The following is a 17965-nucleotide window of genomic DNA, read 5'->3' on the forward strand; positions in this document are numbered from 1 at the left end:
CGCTTTTGATCGTGGCTGCGTTGTCACACGGAAACAAGATGTCTTCCGACGCTGACGGCCACTGCTGGGACTTGGTGCGTGTCGTCTGCCTTTGCCAATGTTTACTTTTGCTTCTGGAACTTTAAAATATGGAAGATGTTCCTGCCACACCACAAAAAAAAAAAAAAAGAGGCTCCATTTTACATTATAACGTGATATATAGATTATAGATGTTAACGAGTTTGGCATAATATGTGATCAGTTTAATGTAATAAATTTCACATTCTAACATGCTGCTTTTCACGTTCTAGTTAGATAACTTCCATATTTTAACGTGAGATGTTTTTCACACTGCACTCGTGAAAGAGTAAACACGAAATAACCGATTGCCAGCATGCCCATATTTGGTAGTGCTAACAAAGCAGCACCTGTGGCTCTCCTTTTGTTAGTTTGTTAATATTCAGGGATTTGGTGGCATTTTAGAAAGCCCACAAAAAACATAAATTAGATGCTCAACTAAAAGCTTTCGATGCTTTTCCCCCCCCCAAAAAGCAAACATTTAAATTCTCCTGACCATTTTGAATTAATTTTACAAAAGCACAGTCAAGGCTGCCAATTTCGCAATTTAGTCACTATATTCATCTTATTGCATTTTTTTTTTTTTCATTTTTCAAAAAAGCCACTCGGAATTTGTTTGAATTTGATAACGTCACAAGTTGTACTAGTAGATACAGAGTTGTCAACTAGTTCAGCGCACTAGTAGAATATCCCATTTGGAATGAGGAAAAAATCATTCGTTCATCATTTTGGAGTTTCCACTGTGATGTATTTGATTTTATCTTTGACTAAAATGGCCATAGGGGAACATAAAAGTAAATAAAGCAGGCGCGTCATAAAAGCGCACAAAGCGTAAAACAGCGGCAGCAGTTAAAAGATCATAAAGAGTGTGCCAGTTAAAAGATTAAATGTTCTATTTTAGCGCAATAATAAAATGTTTTGCTTCTTCAAGTCCAGAAGAAATCAGGACTGTCTGAATGGCACGTGAGACGACGACAACAAATTATTATTAAATAGTCCTCATTTCTACGAAAAGGAAAGGAGGAAAAGTTCCTGGAATGTTTCATTCATTCAGTCCAAAATCAAATAAATACAAATGATTTGTTGTCATGGCATTTATCTTGAAGAGCCTTCTGCTTGTCTACGCAATTTTGTATTATTTGCATTTCTTGTATTTTGTACGACAATTAATCTTACACAGAGTTATTTAATGCTAGTTTTTTAGCATGGCTTGAGTTTGCATTTTTTGGATGACAAAAAACAGTTTCACGGAAACACCACTGGAAAAAAAAATATTGTTGAAATCAGGTAGCCTGCTAATCTAATAACAATTTGTATGACAATTATCATGAGTTAGGTTCCAGTTTGCGTGTTTTGGACGACAACAACCAGCATTTAAATGAAACATGTACAGTACGTAAAAGTAGGGTGACCATATTCTCATTACCCAAAAAAAAAGAGGACACTTGCCCCGGCCTTGAAATTGTGGTACCAGACGCAGTTACACAGTGTACATCACCTCCTTTTTTTCTTCTTTCTTTTTTTCTTTGAGACGTGTACTTCATCTCCTATTAGTCACGCAACGGCAACCGGACATTTTCATGAATTTATAAAACCCATGGATGCCCAAACAGGACGTAAGAAAATGGTTTATCCTCCCAAAAGAGGTCACATTTGGTCACCCCAGTAAAAGTATTGTTTGCAATGTTGTATCGTATCATTAGCTACATTTTTACACAAAATGAGGATATATGAATTTTTGCAGTTTTCCCCAGCAGTTGGGAAATGTTTGACATCGCACTTTTTTTTTTTTAACAGAGCATTTCGATTGTGGCAGCACCAGCTCGCCTGCAGTTATCGGTAAAGGTGGAACAACATACTTGTTTGCCTTCCTTTAGTTTTAGTTTTGAATTATTTGCATTTCTATGTTTTTACTTTTAAGTGATTATTTTGGATTATTTGCTATGTTCCAAAGGACATTTTCTTGTTGGATATTCTGTATTTTCCATTTTTCTGGAACACTGCACTTGTGTTTTTGTCATGGTTACGCACTACTAGGCAGCCTGCCAATCTGTTTTTTCTTTTTGTATTTTTTTTTTTTAAATAAATATGGTTTATCTTCCCAAATCTGAATAAGGCTACCCGAGACTGAGTTGTTTGCTTCTTTGGGTTTGGATTATTTGCATTCCTGACATCATTTTTGTCCCACAATTAAGCACACATGACAGAGAAAATTGGAGCAATTTTGAGCCTTAAACTAATGTAGGTTCGGGTTTGTGTTTTTGGCTGACAGCATTTCAGTGAACATGAACCCCTTAGCACGGTTTAACGGGATTATTTGCTGTGTTGTGTCGTATTGTACGCTTAATTTCACGCTCCTTACGAACAGCGGCGTATCGTGCGGCATCTATTTTTGTTAGTGGCTCCGCTGCAGTCTATTTTTGACACCTACTTGTGGATATTTCAAAGGCAGAATTTATTTTCAATAAAAGACAACTGGCGCCTTGGGAACCCGAGTCCCGAGGCAACGCTACATGATAGAGCACCGAAGAAGAAGAAGAAGAAGAGTAATGGCTTAAAGCATCCGCCAGCGAGCTGCTTTAAAGGCCGACATGAGGCGGCTCTTTTAACTCTTCTTTTAATTGCCGTCTTTTTCCTGAACGCCGCTGCGACTCGCTGACTCGCAAATATCGGCTGAATTTTGCATGTCGGGGTACGGGGGACACGCACACACGCACACACACGCGGTGGGAAGACAGCGAGTCGAGTGATGGAAAGGCACACTGGTTTTGGTGCACTGAATTTACAGTAAAAATATTTGTAAACGCGTTACTGTTAAACTATTATGGAAAATATTTTGTTAAAAATACTTCGATATACGATACGTACCAGTTGTTCTGGAAGGAGTCAACATTTATTTGAAATTACACTCAGTTAAGTACGTCTTCTTGTTGAAAGTTAGCAGTAAAGAATACATTAACAATCAACATGACGTCAAATGCAGCATCTGTTTATGCTGTTCTGCACTACCACGTAACTGACCCAATGAAAGACGTTTAAAAAAAAAAAAAGTAGTTATTTTACATATTTGGCACTCTCAAAAGAAACAAATTACATTCATGAAGTAGGAACTCAGTTTTGTTGTAAAGCAATTAATTTTTAAAATAAATTTACTAACCACTGTGCAAGACTAGTTGACTAGTGATACTAGGTATGGCATGTATGTGACTAGTGTAACTCGTACATGATCATATGGTGAATTAACTTGCCTGACTTGTGCATGACAAATGTGTGACGAGTATGACATGACTGATACCCGACTCATAGGTAACTAATGAATACTTTTTTTTTTTTGTTAATTTTATGTCACTAGTATAGCTCACTACTGATTAATGACGACTGTAACTTACACATGACAAGTAAATGACAATCAATTTGTTTTCGTTTTTTTTACTTCTGTTGCACACTAGTTCCACTATTACATGAGTTGTATGTGACAGACTTGTACGTGATCAGTATGTGTATTATGTGATTTGTAGGCTATGACTTAAAAGTAACTAGTACGACTTTTAAGTGCCAAGTACGTGACCAGTATGTGATGTCTGACTACTATTTGACCAATAACTCATATGTTAAACAACAGTGCTATCCACGGTGCCACCTACTTGTAGAACTTTCAAACGCATGATTTATTTTCAATAAAAGCCGAGCGGTCCCAAGGCAGCGCTACATAATAGAGCACCAAAGAAGAAGAAGCCGAAGAACAGCATGTGCAACGGCTTAAAGCATCCACCAACGAGCTGTTTTAAAGGCCGACATGAAGCGTGTCTTTGAGCTCTTCTTTTAATTGCCGTCTTTTCTCCCCCCCCCCGTACGCCGCTGCGACTCGCTGACTCACAAATATCGGCAGGATTTTTCATGTCGCCGTAACGACATCACACACGCGCACGCACACACACACACACGCACACACACGGCGGGAAGAGAGCGATACGAGTGACGGCAAACCACTGAGCTGTACTCTAATAACTAAGGAGACTATTCAGCCTTAATTGATATGGCCTTTCTTAGCATGAAAAGAACAATTATTTGCAGCGCCGCATGCTTCTCATGCTCACAGCCAGCAATCAACACAAAGTGCCCTGAGTGGAAGCAACACACACACAGCTACACACATTCCACCTAAGAGGGGAATTAAAGAAGCACACTTTATTTGATTCGCCCTCCAGGAAAAACAATCGGGATGATAAAAACATAAGCTGCAGTATTAGCAGAGGAATGTATTTGAGGCAAAGAGAAACACGGTTGTTAACATGCTAACCCGCCGACTCTTTACAATAATAAACAATGAGGAGCGTTCAAGAGCTGTGTTGGGTGTGTATGTGTGTGTGTGTCTTTTTTAAACATTTCTCATAGTACAAACATTCGCCCTGACAAATATTTAAGTGAGCTGCCTTTTGATTTGATTGCAGCGCACATTTACCGACTGTTGTTTGAACTATGGTATGCATTTCTTTTCATACGCACGCCACGTATGCTTTTCATTCAAACAAAAACATTGACCCAACACTAAACCAAAGACTAAAAGTGAACCCTAACACTACTCTTAACCGAACCCAATAATGAACCAACCGACGCTAATCCTAACAACCTTAACCGCTACTAACCCTCAACCAAAACTAACCCTCACCCGTCCGTGCATGTCCATTTTAAAATCATTTTAAATGTGTTTTTTTTAACTATTTTTTTTATTCACTACCAGTCGTTTTCGTTCCCATTATTGCCGTTTCATTTTAGCGCATTTTGCCAGATCTTTCAGAATATCGTGTTCTGTGACAGCACATGCTCTGAACATACGGAAGGAAAGAGTAGACTCACTTCTTTTACCAGAAAAAGTTTTTCTCTATTTTTTTGTTCTTTAGTAATCTGCAGTAGGCGTGGGTTGGTTTGACTAAAAACACCAAAAGCCAGAGAAACGAAACATGCCAAGCAGAACAGTGACTATTACGCTGACAAAAACAAGACTAATAAAGGGTTTTTGATGGCAACATAATAACCAATCAACCAACTCTAATCCTAGCAACTCTAACCCTAATTCTAACCCCAAAACAATTTAAATGGACCCAACTCAAGCCAGCCCTAAACCCTAACACTAAAATGACCCTTATGCGAAACATGACCAACCGATCCTAACTAGCTCTCATACTAACATGAAGCTACCAAAAGGCCAACCTAACCAACCAATCTCAACCCCAAACCTAAACTAACCATAATCTTAACGTTAATCAACAATCGCCTCTAACCACATTGGTTTTCACAGATTAATTTGTCAGGTTTTACGGTAAACGTCAACAATTGATAGATTAAGATTGGGATTGGGTTCAAGTAAAGTTTGGGTTAAAGTCTGGATGAGGTCTGGGGTTGGTTAAGGTTAGGGTATGATTTAGTAAAGGGTTGTGCTAGGTTGATGGTTAGGACAAAATTCTGACAGATGATTAGTGTATTGTTGAAAGTGATTCAAATTCCAAATGTTTGGCCTTGGGGGAGGTCTGCCATGTTTTTCAGTTAAACAAAAGACACATGTAGAGTTATACTGCATAAAATATTCCCTTGCTGATTGTGTGGATGACAAAAGACTTTTGGTGTCCAATGAAAAACGAGGATGACCGACGAGTGCAAACAGGTTTGTTTGCCGATCTTTAAACAAGCCAAGTACGAGAAGTAAACACGTCGGCTGCGCGAAAGCTTTTTTTCCCAGCCATTTTTGCTTACTTGACTTCTAAGCATCTCTCTGTTGTTTCTGCTTTCAACAGCAGCCAACCTGCTCTGTCGCTAGCAGCTCATTTTCCCGCCCGAGCATGTCCCACATCTGGACGTGAACTGTTTAAATAACACGGCGTGAAAAAGGAGAATATTTGGCTCGTCGCGGCTCCCCAGGTAATTTGCGCACTCCAGATATTTTTATCCTGTCCAACGTCTTTCAGGCGTGGCATCGACGCGCATCATCAAACGGCGGCGCGTGATAAATATTCAAAGAAAACACGCTCGACTCGTAAAATAAATGAGCTTTGTGCGGGAGCTCCAGTGAGCAGTTTTAACACAACTTTGCATTTGGATTGACATTTCCCTCCCTTTTTTCGTTGTTGTTTTGACGTTTGCAGTGAAGCTACGCTAACGGGCGACTCGCATGTAGCGGAAACGGGTAACGCCTAGCATGACAATGACCATACAAGACTTTTGTATTGACCTACTATGTGACTTTTGTGTGACTTGTCACTGTTAAAAGTGACTAGTGCAACTCTTACATGAGTAGTATATGACGCATCGCCATTTTTTATGTATGCCTGCTATAACAAGTCGGTGACTCGTATGGCTTGTATACGACTTGTATGTGATTTGTGTTCCTAGTAAGACTTGTCTGTGACTACCAAAGTATGTAAGGTTACAGCATGACTGACACATGACTAGTGTGCGACTTGTAGAACTAGTAACGTGTAAAATATGAATAGTATGAAACTAGTAACACTTGTAGTGTCACTACTATGTGACTTCCATGCAACAAGTGTGATTTGTATGACTTATATGTGACTAGCACATGTGAGCGATACATGACTAAGATGTCACTTGTGTAACCAGACTGTGACTAGTTTGCAACTTGTATAATGACTATGTGTCTTGTATGCAACTAGTATGACTAGTATGTGATTTATTTGACTAGTATTTAACTTGTATAATGACTGTGTCTTGTATGCAACTAGTATGACTAGTATGTGATTTATTTGACTAGTAAGACAAACATTGAACTTGTACGATTACCATGTGACTTGTATGCAACAAGTATGGTTTGTGTGACTCGTATGACTTGTGAGTACCACATTACCTGTATCTGACTAATACACGAATAGTATGTGACTTCTATAACTAGACTGTAACTAGCATAACTTGTATGTGACTAATATGAGTAGAACGTGACCTGTAGGCAATTAGTACAACTTGTATGACTAGCTTGTGATTTTTATGACTAGTTTGACTAGGATGTGACTTGCATGATTCATGCATGACTAGTATGTGATTTGTATGGCTAGATATTAACTAATGTGACTTGTTTGCCCCTAGAATGACTAGTATGTGTCTATGATGCAACGTTTATGCGACTACTATGACTACATTAAATGGTAAACGTACGTCTCGTGTGTTAGTATGACTAAATACTGACTTTTATGTGACTTGTAGGTGACACATATGAATCTTATGCAACTAGTACGACTTGCATGTGACCCGTGCATGACTTGTATGAGAGCAGTATGACTAACTATAAAAAGTACGGTAAACGTACAGTATGACTCAAGTGGGTCTAGTATGATTTGTGACCAGTATTTGTATGAATTGTATGCGACGACTCGAGTATGGCTTTTACTGCATGCGACTCATCCATGACTAATTGGTGGCATGACTTTTATGTTAGTAGAATGACTTGAATGTGACTAGTATGGCTTGCACGCAACTAGTATGGTTTGCATGCGACAGGAATTTACAGTATTGGAATTTTGATCAACTTAAATTTAATCGTATTGTTTTGTATTGTGTGCACACATTATACTTACCTCATGAGCGCAAAGGAGCATTTTGTGTGCATGATAAACCATTCACTGGCCACAACAAAAATAAGAAATAAATGTCACGTCTGGGTTGGTTTCTTCTCTCGACATGATTGGCTCGCATCAGCCCAACAAGTGATGTAAAGTACTTGAGTAGATATCGGGCAGGGAATGCATTTTAAACGTAAATATTGCTGACAATCAGGTTCATTTAGTTGTGAGGGCCAAATCATATTGATCACGACTAGAATTCAATTATTTAAAAGGCATATACGCAACAGTACAGCCGTTGTTCTAACTCGGCCGTCCAAACGTTTTCATGAAGGTTCAACATCACAATTCATTTCAATGAGGAACATTGATTCGCTATTGGACTAAATTGAGTATCCTTCTCAAAATGACTTTTATACGTGGCTGTCACCTTTGCACTTGTTTGCCGTTCAAAGAGAAGGAAGAGAAGAATGTAAAGCCTTGATGAGATTTTACCCAGCGCAATGTTTTAATATTCGCACGCTCGTATTCCTGTAATCTTTCGACAACGACGGCTGCTGCAGCCCAGGTGAAAAAAAAATAAAAGTCAGCGCGCTGGAACATAAAAGCAATCAGTGTGTGTGATTTAACAACAACCTGAGATCATTAAATATCACACACACGCACACACGCGTGGATATGTAGAGTCAGCCCTGTCTTTAATGTACAACATCTCTGATGGAAACACTTAAATGAGATGAAGAGGAGTGTTTATTGGGGGTGAGGGCTTAAAGAAATGGGTCTGTCTGTCTGTCTGTCTGTCTGTCTGTCTGTCTATGCCCGTTTGTACCTCCAGCAAGCACAAATGTCAGCTTTGAGCAGTTTGTGGACTCCCTGCTAAGCTCTTGGAGCGCTCCGATCCAGACGGCCTCCAACTTCTGGACGCTTGGCAGAAGAGTGCGCGTGTGCGTTCCTCAACGCGTGTGCTTCTTTGCGGAGTTAAATGCTCTATTACCATTGCATTGACAACTTTATTTTCCAAAGGAAGATGCTAACATAAATAGCATGTAGCAGCTAAGGGCTAGTGTGAAAATGACAAGAGAAGCACTGGAAAGTTACAGGGCTTCTTCAAAGGGTGAGTATTTTTACTTGAGTTTTACACACACGTTTACTGTGTGTGCGTGTGTGTGTGTGTCTTGTGATTATGGCTCATGCATTATTCAGTGAAAATGAAGAGAAGGACATTTGCATATTTATATGGATCAGCACCAAATTGTATAATGGATTCGTACTTAGTCCGGGCCAGCTATATATAGTTGATCAAAATAAAATTTAGACTCTAAATAAAATGTAATAATCAGAAATAATAACAATTTCTCATTCAATATGTATTGGTTTTACAATACCGTAATGTATACATTTAAAGGTAATACATTTATTACTAAAACAAAACAAAAAAAACTGTACAACAAAAACATAATTCAAATATAATATTTTTTTTCCATTTTTATTTTATTTTATATGTTTTAAATTAATTCTAAAGTAAAGTAAAAATATAAAATAAAGTAATTCTGTAACACAAAACACAGAACACAAAATGAGAAATTAACCAAACCAAAAATTCCAAATATTTTATTTAATTAAAATTTCTTTAAAAAGTTTGTATTTATTTTATACTGTACTTCTGTTATTACTTAGTCTATCAAAGCAACTTTTATTAAAATAATTCTTAGAGTTAAATACATTTTAATAAAACAATATCAATAAAAAACTAAAATATACATTTAAAAAAAAAGTATTATTATTAAAAAGTTCATACTTTAAATTTGACTAGAATTATATGAATCAACTATTTTTAAACTTATTTAATATACATGTGAATAATTACCTTACCCTAAACTAACAACCAGATAACATTAAAACGGTATTCACCCTGACATAGGCAAATATACGTTCTAGTAAAATAAACACGCACAAAAATGAATAATTATGAATTAGTTATGAACTAATCTTGTTTTAATCAAGCTGGCAGAATTATGTATTTGATAAAGTGCTTTTCTCTCTATATGAATATCATTTCAAGCTTTTTCAGCACCATAGTGCCTTAGAAATCTTTCTTTAATGTATATTAATTATAACGCAAAAAACATTTTTTGAGGAGAGAAACTACTGGACTGGACAACATTTAATGTGAGTTGAGCTGACAACGTAATCAACGAAGGGAAGCCATGTCAAGAATTTTAAACAGCTGAATATGGAAGCTCCTATTTCCATTGTTGACTCTTGATAAAAGCTCTTTTCTGATTGTCCTTCCTTAAAGCAAACTGTTAATCGAGCCGCACGTGAGACGCTTCGGTGCAATAAAAGACAGATTAAAAAAAAAAGAGACATTAAAGTGCGGCGTTTAAAGCAAAGCATCCGGCGGCTCCCGCGTGCCACGTCGGCTATAAAACGCCAAAGACGCCCCGCAGTGTCGTTCCCCCGTCCCGAGGGGGCGACGTCACGTGGCGTTAAAGGCATTGTGCAGATGTAAAAATACTACTAAAAGTCACAGGGGAAGGCGGCACTGGCATTAACTATTCAATACCAGCGACAACAAAAGTGATGACGCCTCCGACATGAAATAAAGAGACAGCTAAAAAAGAGAATCAAAAAGTGCTGCGGCGGGAGAAGGCGACGAGGCAGGCAGGCGTCAGGCAGGCGTCAGGCAGGTATTGTTTGTGCATAAAGACGGCAACAAAAAGGCAGGCGGGAGCAGCCCGTGGCCACGGAGACGAGCCACAATGCTGCGGCGGCTAAAAGTGCTTTGGCGCCAGATGACAGGGAAAAGACTTGCTTGAAAATATGCTGGCATCCCCGCACGCGCGCCAGAGGCTGCCGGAGGAGAACCCCCAGCTCTACGCTATGGCGCCGTCGCTATTCTTTTGGCCGTCGGGTTTCCTCACCATATTTCGGCTGTGGCGCTTAGTCGGGCTCGTTATGCCTGTCCTGTCCGACCCTTTTGTTTTGGTCATATCTTTTCGTTGGTCTGGTTTCGTTGGCTTGCCTAATGTTTAGCCAGAGAGGGAGACCGACGACGGAAAAGGCTTGATTGCCTCAAAAGATTTGAAAACAAAAGCATTTTCAAATGAACTCCAAGATGCAAAGGCAGCCAGTGAAGCGAGAGGCCAGAATTGGAGTTCTGCGCTTCCTCCTACGAGCTCCAGTTAGGAGGCGAGCAGCAGCAGTTTGGACCAAATGGAGACGATCGAGAGGGGACTGGCTGACTCCAAAATAAAGTTCATTGCAGAAATCCAGCCCAGGTGTAAGAAAGGCATGAAGGGCTGTTGAGAAGGGAGCGGCTTTACCTTCGTCAGCTTTTGGGTTGAATTTTTCATTTCGGGGTTGGTGTTCCGGCACGACCGTCATTTCACCCGTCTCGTTTCACCCGTCTCATTCCGTCTGTCTCATTTACGTCGTCTTATTTCATCAGTCTCGTTTTCGCACATTCATTTTGGCGATACCATTTCATTGTTCGCGTTCCATCGACCTTGTTACGGCTCTAGCGCTTTGCCGCTACCGTTTTGTCGGCCTCATTTTGGCCGTCTGTATGTTGGAACGGTGTTAGCAATACATTCAAACAACTTTGCAGACCGTACTGCAATTTAGTCCACATCTGAAGGCCTTCATCAACGAACGACTTTGCGCTAGGCTACATTCAAAGGCCATCCCAAGTCCAAGCTGTTCACTTCATTATTTTGGCAGTTCAACGCTTCTGCATGTTCTTGCTATCTTTTGTCACCAACATTTTATCGCAAACATTTTGTTCTCATGATTTTGGTAATTTAATTTCTTCACTATTTGTTCGTACCTATCGTTCCAGCACAATCGATTCTTCGCTATTTTTCACCCCTATCGTTTCGGCCCTAACGTTTCATCACTATCGTTTCGGCCCTATTTTATTCCCATCACTATCATTTTATTGCTATTGCATCAAATTCATTACATTGCTATCATTTTGTCTCTACTTTCTATTCCAAAAGCAGCCAAAATCCAGCACAAACACACAAAGTGCTTTGGCGAGAGATGACAGAAAGCAGAGCGTCAACCGCTTGAAAATATCCTGGCATCCCGACGCACGGCAAGGGGCCGCACAATTTTTTTTTGGTTCTGGGTGAGGATCACCCCCAGCTATCAGTAACGTTACAACATGGATCCCCAGGGCTTCCCAGGATTTGTGCTAAGCAAAGTATTCCCGCTAGGAAGACGCTAAGCTAATCCTTTTCAAGCGGACGCCATGGACATGACTTTGCAAACACACGCTCATATGTACAATTATGTTCGGCTTTTCAGGAACGTTTGTTTATTCAAATGCATAGATGGAAGGGAAAGGGAATCATAAGAGTATGGCTGTTTACCATTTCTGAAGACCATTAGCCCCTCCCCCATACATGCATATATCATTTTTTGTTTGTTTTTTTACATACATGTATAGTTTTTTTGTATGTGGACATCATTTGTTTGTTAGGTTTGAAGAGCCAAGAAATTGCAAGAAAGGCGAACAGCAGTAAAACGACAACTCATTAGTCCCAAAAGGAGACAATAGCACACACACACACGGTGATATTCATGCCATGGCTTTTTGTTTTTTGTGTCTGACTTATTGATGAGACGCGAGCGCTGCGGTTTCATTTGGTGAATGTCGTCTGGCCACTCACGCCTGTCACAGCGCGTTCCAATCGCTTGATGTCGGGAAGTCACGGCCGGGATAAACATTCCCGTTGTTTGTGTCCTCTTTCTTGTTTTGCTCTTTTTTTTTGTTCTTGTTGTTTTGCGTGCACCATACACCTGTCAGGTAGCCCACCTTTAGCTCCGATGATGGGAAGTGGATGCTAATGATCACATTGTGCCCCCCCCCCCCCAAAAAAAACAATTCTTATTTTATTTGTATATTATTATTTTTTAAGGATTATGGTTTCTGAATAAGTTTGAGGTTCAAATTAGGAATGGACAGCAGGCTCACAATTTCAAATTGGGGTTTACAACTATCAAATTAGGGTAAGGGTTCAAATAAAAGTAAAACCAGCGGAAAAAAGTGCAGTGTTAGGGTTTCAAAAGCCAGGTTTAGGATATCAAAGTAGGGGTTCAAAAAAAGCTCAGGGTTTAAAAGTAGGGACTCAATCCTGGGTTACAATTTCAAGGCAGGAGTCGGCTAAGAGTTTTTCAAACAAGAGTTAGGATTTGAAGGTTGAGTTGAAAGTAAAGGTTCGACTTTCCAACCAGGGTCAGGCTTTGACACAAAAGCGTGTTCATTAATAAGACAAATTCTTACCGGACAGTGTTGGGCCAAAACATTCCTCATGGTGGTTGTTGCTAGCATGTTGCTAGCACAGGGAAGCCGATCTCTTCCTAAAGGAAGAAAGAAGAAAGTTGCAGTAAGTAAAAAGAAATGCTGCAGTGTGTGTGTGTGTGTGTGTTTTATGGGGAAACAATGTGACACGGAGCGATCTTCATCTTCTCCCTCCATCGTGTCCTAAATGATGAGCATTAGCGGCTAAATGGGCCTCGCGCCAAACGGCGTATTTAGCCGCTAATTGCTAATTACGCCGCTCGGCCAGGCAATCAGTGTCCACACCCCATTCGTGTCCTTCTTAAAAATAACCAGCTCTTAACCCTTGACCCCAACCCCATCAGCGACCCAGCTCATCGCGCACGCGGGCCCAATGGAAGGCGATTTCCCGTGGAGAAGGCAGAATATCCCGACCCCAACACCATTAGTTCCATCCCATAAACACCAAGAGCTCCCACGCGCACACACACACATATATCAATATTCAGCTATAGATATTAATATATATACACATTTCTAGAGGCCATTTAACCATCATCTTCAAATTTGACACTGTCCTCCATTTGAAGCTCTTTTTCCATGCATAATAATAAGCTTGCATGTTATGGTATTAACATTAAAATATGCAGTAGTAATATGAGAAATAAAATCATCAGAATTGTAAGAGAATGAAGTCTTCATTTTATCAGAAAAAAATACATTAAATGTCAAGAAACAAACAAAATCCATATTCAGTTTGATTTCAGTTCTTGTGTCTTTTACCATGGGGAACGTAAAGGTATCTAATTTTAAATTTTACAAATTATAAAAATATAGAAAAAGTTGGTCCGACCATAGTCAACTTTAATGTAAGGCAGTCATAAAAATATCTAGAAAATCTACAGTTAAAACTTTAAAAGCAAACAAAACCGTCGTTTTATGACAATAGTCACAATGCAATGAAAACTATTTTAATCTTTATACTAGAAAAATGTTAAACAATCAAAATATTGTTTTACATGGCAAACAAAACAAAAATACAATTTTAAATTTTAAAATGATAAAGTTGGATTATTACGAGAAAGGAAATGTATCCTTTTCATAAACATTAAGATCTCTCACACACACACACACATCTTACACACACTATATCTATAATCATCATATTGAATATTATTATACTTTTATATTTCTACAGGTCATTTAAGCATCCCTTTCAAATTTACCATTTTCCATTTGAAGCGTTGCTGTTTTTCCATACATAATAATAACCTTCCACGTTATGATATTAACATTAAAATATGCAGGAATCCCCCCCACACACCCACCTTACTGTTTTCCCTCTGCATCATCATCATCATCATCATCATCATAAGACAAAGCGGGAGGAAAAAAAAGCATCATTGTTTGCCTGTAGCTGCGTCCCAGCAGTGGATCAGCAATTTTACAATAATAAGCTTTCATAAATTGTGCATATCTTTCATGAATATTTCATGCCAGGGCCGCTGACCACGCTGCTGATATACACACTCGCCTCTAAAGACTAAATTAAAGCCTGAGATAAATAAAAGCCTTTAAACACCTTTTACACGCAAGTCCATCAAGGGAAAAAAAAAGGCAGTCAAAACTGCTTGGTAAGTAAGCCTTAGTAATGGTGGTTGTCTTCACAGAGGATAAAGAATATATGCCAGTGATTATTGGTATTGTCTTTGTCCTCATGTTGAATGTCGATACATCATTTGTGATTTCATATATGTCGCTTCAAACATTAGAATAATACATCCAGCATGCCTGGAGTGGATGTCATTTCCTATTATATGTTAGCATGAATAAATACACAATGTATAATTCTCTTTGGGAAAAAAATTGTGGTCAAACTTAGGCTCGTGAAAAAATAATAAAAATAAATCAACAATAAGTTAAAACTTTACCAAAGGAAAAACACCTTCATCATTATGAGAATGAGATGTCAGATGTTCTGAATCTGTTGTTTTCCAGAATAAGGAGGGAACATTGCGAGGGGAATAAAGTATTCCTATTCAGGAAGAATGAGAATGAAGTAAACTAGCATGAGGAGGGAAAAACATGTTTGAAATATTCATAATTTTACCATATTAAAAAGGTCATTTAGACAAAGTTTAACTCCTACTTTTACAACAAAGTCATGAGACAGTATTTAAAAAAAATTGTAATTCACTTTAATACAAAATCCAAATGAATCCAATTAATCGATTGAATAACCAATAGATTAATCAATTCTAAAAAAAGATTCAAAAGTGACAGGACTCATTTTCACCTTCTTATGAGTAGTCATATTTTACCAGAAATAAATTTGTAATTTTATGAGAACAAAGTTTCAATATTTAATGACAATAAATTATAATTATTCCAACAACAACAACAATAGTAACTTTTAGACAATATAGTCATAGTATTTTACTAATAAAACATGCAATTACATGATAAATTAGTATTTTTTTTGATACCTTGAATAAAAACGACTATATTATGCCTATGTTGTCCCTCAAGAAGAGGTGAGCTAAGTTGCTAACATGCTAATATATGTGAATTTTTACCGATTGCAATGTGGCGGCAGCACGCAATGAATCAACTTTTAAATTATTGAACTGAATCTTTTTTGCACAAACACGTCAACTCCTGAAATAATTCATCCAGATAAAAGGCCTGTGTACATATACATATATTTATGCGCGCCCATATTCATATGCAGCCGAGGAGAGAGGAGGAGGGAAGGTTAAAACAATTCTGTGCTTCTTTGTACACTGAAGCCTAAAATGTGATTTGCACACCTTAATTCGCGCCGCCTGCGACGCTCAGACGGAGAAAGGAAATCAAGTCAAAGAAGAGTCTGTGTAATATTAATGAGAGCTCTTCCTCGCATGCGTTCACTCGTCAGTCAGTCTTCGGCGTCTTCTTCATCAGGTCGGACGGAAGGAAAGGGGAACAAAAAAAAAAAAAAAAAAAAAAACAGCCACTTTTTCCATTTGTGCAGTCGTCAAAGTACACGTTTGAATCCTCAGAAAATGTCCTTGATTGTCAGTGTTGTGCTTTGATGAGCAACTCATCAACAAGTCATTAGAAAGTCGACCTCGTGATGTGCTATATGAACACTCTTTTGTCCTAGCGAGCTAGTTAGCACAAACTAATTAGCAAACAAAATATCACACTCACTGAAGTTCTTAAAGATTTCCAATCAAACCCATCACTTCAATCTAATTACATAGCCACCTGACTATCGAGTTTGCTAGTAAAATAGGTGTCCGTTGTTCCTATCGAGCTATACAGCTAATCACAAATCGATTAGCAAACAAGCTATCATTCTTAGGAAAGTTTTGGATTGTTTTCAATCAAACCAATCATCCATTACTAACTATGTAACTAGATAATGTAGCTACAAACATGTACATGTAAAGTATATGAATTGTATGAACTACAGTATTTAGCTAGATAATGTATCTAGCTAGTTAGGACTGAAACAAATATGCAAACAGATAAAAGGACAAAAAGACATTTCCTCAGGTTTCCTACGATTCTTTCGCTATCCAACCCGACAGACAGTTGGATAACATTCTGGTTTGATTGATAGGTGATGCATGTATAACATTGCTTGCATTTATAATGTTTCATTAAAACTCTTTCAGAAGTGTTTGTGTAATTGTGTTAGCTTGTTGCCTAACAGGTGTCCACCATTTTGTATTCCAAGGCCCAAACAATCATGGCTTCACGTAGCCACAGAGTTAAATACCGATCAAACTAGAAAGCTAGACACATTTAAAATGATAACGAGAATAATACATAGATGGAACTGAAGAGTTCATTCTGAAATATTTACGCAGTTTGAGCTTTATTGTCTTAACTAACAGTTGTGCTCATTTCTTATTTCAAGCCCAACAGCCTCGGCTAGCTAGATGGATGCTACAACCACATATATAACTCGAGATATGCCAACCAATGTGACTACGTGGCGGCCATGTTGGGAGACAACATTCCCTTCAACAAATTTACATTTAAATTAAGATGCACTTGCTCATTTCTCAACCAATTCCCATGAGACTTACTTTTCTGTCAACGCTAAATGTGTGCTATCAACGCAGCACAAGTGGGGGGGAAAGCCCCAAATGTTGTTTTATTTGTGAAATATTATTCCCAGTTCAGCATCTACGCTCGATGGCTACTGCAGTAGCCCAAATAGTTGCCAATCCTACATACACTGTACAGTACGTTTGTTGGGGGCATGGAATACAAAAATGGTGGACACCTGTTAGCTTCTGTAAGCTAGCCAACTTGCTAAACTTTTTTCCTTTACTTTCTTAAAGGTATTCAATCAATTTAAAGCCAGTCGTAAACTAAATAATAATTAATTGATAAGCACTTTAATTCCACAAAAAAACATACTCACCAAATGTAGAATCAATATTGAATTTTTATTCCACCAAAACATCATGTTTGTGTCTCACAATTGTGCAGTGGACAAAACTCCACTTCCTGCCTCCCATTGCCTCCATTTATCATCATGGTAGCCACACCCCCTCACTTCCTGCCTGCCGATAACTGCACTGCAAAATAAAAGCTTTAAAAATAAAACATTTCAAGCATTGAATTTTGATCATAAAATGCATTGTTGCTGTGATTGAGTTGTTTTTGTTTTACATTTACAAGTTTATATTGTCAATTTTGAGTATTTGTTGCTATTTCTAGTAAAACATTAAAAAAAATATAGAATTAGATGGGTTTTTTCAATACATAAACGACACATTATTAATACTAGAAATAAATGCTAACTACAGTTACAGAGCCTCACTTATGAACCATACAAATATATCATATGATATAATGACATAATAGGACATAATTGTGTGTTTCGAAGCTGTGAGTGGGAGATTTTCCACTTTCCCGATGGTGTTGAAAACAGCCTTCTCTTGCCGTGACCTCAAACACGACTTACTTATACGTTGCAATTGAGAAACTTTGCATGAGATTCCCTCTGACTGTCGATGGAATTCATTTGGTTCACAATGACAAGCATGCAGGG

The 17965-nt window shown here is 38.3% G+C and overlaps 1 protein-coding gene across 1 annotated transcript in view; it reads right to left on the reverse strand.

Annotated features, from left to right (window-relative positions):
* Positions 1-17423, reverse strand: part of znf536 (zinc finger protein 536) — a 252049-nt gene extending 234626 nt beyond the window's left edge. The window contains exons 1-2 of the mRNA XM_077564276.1: positions 17333-17423; positions 12916-12992 (exon numbers count right to left, since the gene is read on the reverse strand). The gene's annotated coding sequence lies outside the window, so the exon portion shown is untranslated. The remainder of the gene's footprint in view (positions 1-12915; positions 12993-17332) is intronic.
* Between the last annotated feature and the right edge of the window lie 542 nt (positions 17424-17965).

This window comes from Vanacampus margaritifer, chromosome 4 (genome assembly GCF_051991255.1).
Source record: "Vanacampus margaritifer isolate UIUO_Vmar chromosome 4, RoL_Vmar_1.0, whole genome shotgun sequence".
In the NCBI taxonomy this organism is placed as follows: Eukaryota; Metazoa; Chordata; class Actinopteri; order Syngnathiformes; family Syngnathidae; genus Vanacampus; species Vanacampus margaritifer.